Below are 5,885 nucleotides of genomic sequence, written 5' to 3' on the forward strand. Positions count from 1 at the left end.
TACCGTGGTGAAGGAAGAAGAAGAAGAAAATAAGGAAGAGACAGGAAAAGTAGAAAAAAAAAAAAAAAACAGCTCAGCTTTTGTTAAAACAGTCATTTATTGCATTAGGAATCAAATTTTTACAATATCATTCCCTGAGTACTGAAACAAACACATTTCCCCTAAATCCAATTCCAAATACAAATAGAAATAGGGAGCCAAACGCACCCTAAATATTAGTGAAGAGTAGTGTGCGTTGGCAGCATAATGTGAGAAAAGGTTTAATAGTCCTTTTAATCAAGAGGTAACGACTTTTTTTCCACCCAAATCATGGTTTAATAACATTTCATTTTAGAGTGGATAAAGTCTTTTGGTGATGGAAGGTTAGATTTTAGTGGTTGAGATTTATCAGAATTTGATTGGGAGGGACGACTGCGTAAACCTTAATCGCTCAATTGCCAGTGATTGGTGGGGTCAACGAGAGTAGGGTTTGAGAAGTTCTAGTAAGTGATGATTAGGGAAGAAAATGGTGATTGTGTGGGGTCGTAATGATATTGGAATCGGAAACGAAATATAAAATTAGATAATAAAATTATATTTTAAATGTCTATGGGTGAGAAAGTGTCACTGAGCTATTATTTGGGTGGGAAAAAGTCGTTTACTCTTTAATCAATCCTTCAAAGATAGATCATGACCTAATGATTGTGGACCCACCCCATGTAGAATGAGTTATTATTGTTATTATTATTAGGCCTCTTTGGTACATTATTTGAAATATGATATTTCGAAAAACTATTCTGAATAAGATAGAATATGATTAAATCAAATAGGATAAGATTTTGAAAATGTATTTGGTAAATTTTTTGAAAATATTTAGATTATTTTTTAACCCCTACATTTGTTAATTTAGCTAAACACCCCCACAATAAAAGTTTATAAATTAACAAAAACACATGCACCCACCTAACCGACTGCTAGCAGCTGGTCACCACTGTCAAACAGTAGTCGACAGTTGTCGGAACGGTGCATGACTAGCTAGATCTGGCCGGTCGTGTGTCGATATGGCCTTTTCTGGTCATATCCCCCGTGTATCTAATCGAAAACGGCCAAATCTACAGCCGAAATCTGGCTACTGCTAACGGCCATATTTTTTGTCGTAGATTTGACCATTTTTGGCTAGATCCATAGTAGATCTAGTAAAAAACGGCCAGATCTGATCGATTGTGCATTGTTCTAGGGACAGCAGCGGCGACTAGTGGTGGTTGCTGGCGACCGATAGTGGCTTGGGCGGGTGGGGATGTTTTTGTAAATTTATAACTTTTATTTTGAAAGGTAATCGTTAAATGTTTTGAGTTGAATAAAATATGATTGGATTTTGAATTAAATAGCCAATATTGAAACAAACACGTTTTTTATAGTTTAGGATATGATAGGATAATAATAAAATAAAAAAATATTTCAAAAAATTAAACAAACAGGGGGAATATCTTTCTGTTCATAGGGTGAATCACTATAAACTCTTGTATATGATTGATTTTCTGGTCGTATCGTAGGGAATGTTCAGCAACGAGGAATAGATGTGCAGTATGATATTGATAAAGGGAAACTTGGGTTTGGTCCCGGTAGTTGCATCGAATTAAGCTAAGTTTATATCAAGGAAAGATTTATCTCCCAATTAAGCTCTTGGAATTAGCAGCCAGCTGAAGTGTGTTTTAATTTATGTTTGAAAATATATTCGAATTATGTAAGGTAATTTCAAATATTAAATGTCCTGAATTAGCTATAAATATTGCCTATATCATTGTTCCTGGTGACCATGAATCTTATTCTGGGAGCTCATCATGGTTTAATTTTACATTTTCTTTTTCCTGGTGAAATTAATTTAGGTAGAGTTAGGGCCAAAAATAGTCTTGGGCTTGATGAGACCCAATAACGAAATAAACATGTCACGGCCCAAGGCCTCAAGCCAATCCCGATTGGGCCTATGCTTAAAATCACCTTGCGACTTACCCACTCTATAAGTTGGACTATCCTATAAGTTAAGCTAAATTGGGTTTCAGCCTATTAGCCTGCAACAGTCTGTAAATAGGAAATCAGAATCCCATTCTATTTCCTCTTCTACTGAGATTTCAAATCTTACTCAAACTATTAAACTTGATCTGATAAGGTCAAGAAATCATATTTCTTTCATGATAGGGATTATCTCTCAAAATAAGACTTAGTGTCCCACTAAGATTCCAAATCTTATTTAAACTATTAAACTTAATCTGATAAGGTGAAGAAATCATATTTCTTTCTTGATAGAGATTATCTCCCAAAAAAGAGGACTCAATGTCCTACTAGGATTCTAACCCCTTTGGTTCACTATAAAAACAGAGGCTTGCCCTCTCATTAGGGAGGCAATCTCCCATAGTCAATCTAGACTACTCAAAACCATCTATTTGCTCTTGAAGTTCTTGCTCCCAAGAACCTGACGCCTCCGCCGTAGTCCTAGCCTCCGACAAGACTCCTGGTCTAGCGGATTGTCAGTGGCCTCAACCTCACGGAATCAGACCATATTTTCATGATGGTAGATTTTTTGCATCTACAGTTTGACGCCCACCGGGGGCCCTGACAATCATCTGCCAACGACGACTTACAACATAGGAGGCGATACAAAACTCCTTTGACTAACAATGTTAATCAGAAAATCTCATCATGATAAGAATTTTTTTTTCTTCGTTTGTTTTATCTATTCACATGCCATATTTTATCTATTCGGCATATCGTAATTTATTTTATATTATATCCATTCAGTGGGTAGTATAAGACCTTGAAGCTCATATTATTGTTCTAAATTAATAATAGCTTCATATTATTGTTCTAAATTAATAATAGAATAATAATGTGTCAGAGTTTAAAGTGGTGTTCCTAAACCACTTGATTCATTGACTTTGCTTCAACAATCTCTCTTCTCTAATCCTCTGTTCAGATAAGGCAATAGCTTCTGTCTCTAACCTCTCTGCACGCGCCTTTTCACTTTAATCATCAAACCACCAGGTGGTCCGCCAGCGTCATCACAGCTTTGCAACATTACCTACCACAAAACCAATCAATTTGTTCATTCAAGAAGATGTCGCAATACGCCAGCATCTCCAGGACCTCTGCTCCATTAGAAGGTAACTCAAACTTGACCAGCCTTGATCCAATCCCAATTCAACTTCACGGAGATTTGCCACCACTTTGAAACCCAAAACCCGTCCATCTGTTCTCCTAAAATGGCCCTAACAGCTTCTCCAATCACACAGTAAAATCCTAAAAACACAGCAGTAATCCTCTCAAAACACCTAAAGTCATCTACTAAACACGAAAAGAAACTCCCCAAACAAAACCTACTTAAGTGACGCCACCCCACTCTCGCCTAATCTCCGTACCCCACCGTATTCCAAAACTCCAAACTCGAACCATCGCCCCTTCCCAACCAATGCATATCAACTCAAACCACCTTCACATCACAATCTCCAGCACACCTGTCACAAAAGCCCTCACGCTCCCCGCTATTTGCAAACTTTCCACTCCCCACTACAACTCATCACCACTAAACAACATAAGTAGTCCACTCAATGATATTTGGGTTTGCACATACAATATCAACGTGCCTATTCGGATTAGCCCAAAAGTGAATCACGTGCCCACTCAACTTCAACTGGTTCAACTCTGACATAGAAAGTAACACCCCTCTCTCCACTAGGTCCAGCAAGCATGGGTGGCAGCACTTGAAGGGAAAAGGTATGTGTCATTTTCTCCTTTTAACTACCACTCTATTTGGTTAAATCTTTCTCTATTCAGCCCATTACTTAAATACATGCAGCCCATTTTTCCATTTAGCTCACTCTTTATTCAGTCCATAACACATGCATATTAACTCTCAATTCGACTATTTACTTAAAACATGCATGTCACTGCTCCAACTTCAATCGAATGTTTTCAACTACAAAGTCGGTCACGCCGACTAGGCCACAAAACCCTCAAAGGTTTCAACTACAAGTCGATCACGTCGACTCGACTGCAAGCTCCATAAAAACTCCACTTGGCATACACCATCGGATCAGCCCTGCCCGATTCACGGATTTATACCATCGGATCGGCCATGCCTGATCTACAGATTTACACCTTCGAATCGGCCTTACCCGATCCACAGATTTACACCTTCGGATCGACCCTGCCTGATCCATGGATTTACACCTTCAGATTGACCCTGCTCAATCCACAGAGTTACACCTTCGTCAATCTATGGATCTACACCTTCGGATTGGCCCTGCCCAATCCACGGATTTACACCTTCGGATCAACCCTGCTCGATCCACGGATCTCCACTTCGGATCTTCCCTGCCCGATCCACAGATTTACACCTTCAGATCGACCCTGCTCGATCCACGAATTTACGCCTTCGGATTGACCTTGCTCAATCTATGGATTTACACCTTCGGATCGACCCTGCTCGATCCAGGGATTTACACCTTCAGATTGACCCTGCTCAATCCATGGATCTACACCTTCGGATCGGCCTTGCCCAATCTACAGATTTACACCTTCGGATCGACCTTGCTCGATCCACGGATTTACACCTTTGGATTGACCCTACTCAATCCACGGATCTATACCTTTGGATCAGCCTTGCTCGATCCACGGATTTACACCTTCGAATCGACCCTGCTCGATCCACGAATTTACACCTTCGGATTGACCCTACTCCATCCACAGATCTACACCTTCGGATCGGCATTCGGATCGACCCTGCTCGATCTACGGATTTACACCATCGGATCGGCCCTGTTGATCCACGGATTTACACCTTCGGATTCCGTGGATCGACCCTGCTCGATCCACGGATCTACACCTTCGGATTGACCCGGCCCTGCCCGATCCACGGATCTACACCTTCGGATTGACCCTGCCCGGCCCGATCCACAAATCTACACCTTCGGATCGACCCTACTCAATCCACAGATTTACACCTTCGGATTGACCTTACTCAATCCACGGATCTACACCTTTGAATCGGCCTTGCCCGATCCACGGTTTACACCTTCGGATCGACCCTGCTCGATCCATGGATTTACACCATCGGATCAGCCCTGTCGATCCACAGATTTACACCTTCGGATCGACCCTACTCAATCCATGGATTTACACCTTTGATTAGCCCTGCCTGGTCCATAAAGCTACACATTCAGTCGGCCAAACTAGTAGAAGGGTTCTTACACCTCAAACCGAAAAGTCATCGACCCAATCCACACAACGATCCATCCGACCTAACGAGCTGTTATCACTAATCTGCTCAGTCTGCACTCATTCGATTAAATCTACTCTCTAAGCTAAATACTCTTTAACTTAGAGAGTGGGGGACTAACTGTTAGGGCCAAAAATTGTCTTGGGCTTGACGAGACCCAATAACGAAATAAACATGTCACGGCCCAAGGCCTCAACCCAATCCCGATTAGGCCTACGCTTAAAATCACCTTGCGACCTACCCACTCTATGAGTTGGGCTATCCTATAAGTTAAGTTAAACTGGGTTTCAGCCTATTAGACTGCAACAGTCTATAAATAGGAAATCAGAATCCCATTTTATTTCCTCTTTTACTAAGATTTCAAATCTTACTCAAACTATTAAACTTGATCTGATAAGGTCAAGAAATCATATCTCTTTCATAATAGGGATTATCTCTCAAAATAGGACTTAGTGTCCTACTAAGATTCCAAATCTTATTTAAACTATTAAACTTAATCTGATAAGGTCAAGAAATCATATCTCTTTCATGATAGGGATTATCTCCCAAAATAGGACTTAGTGTCCTACTAAGATTCCAAATCTTATTTAAACTATTAAACTTAATCTGACAAGGTGAAGAAATCATATTTCTT

Source organism: Pistacia vera, unplaced genomic scaffold (genome assembly GCF_008641045.1).
Source record: "Pistacia vera cultivar Batoury unplaced genomic scaffold, PisVer_v2 Contig67, whole genome shotgun sequence".
Classification (NCBI taxonomy): domain Eukaryota; kingdom Viridiplantae; phylum Streptophyta; class Magnoliopsida; order Sapindales; family Anacardiaceae; genus Pistacia; species Pistacia vera.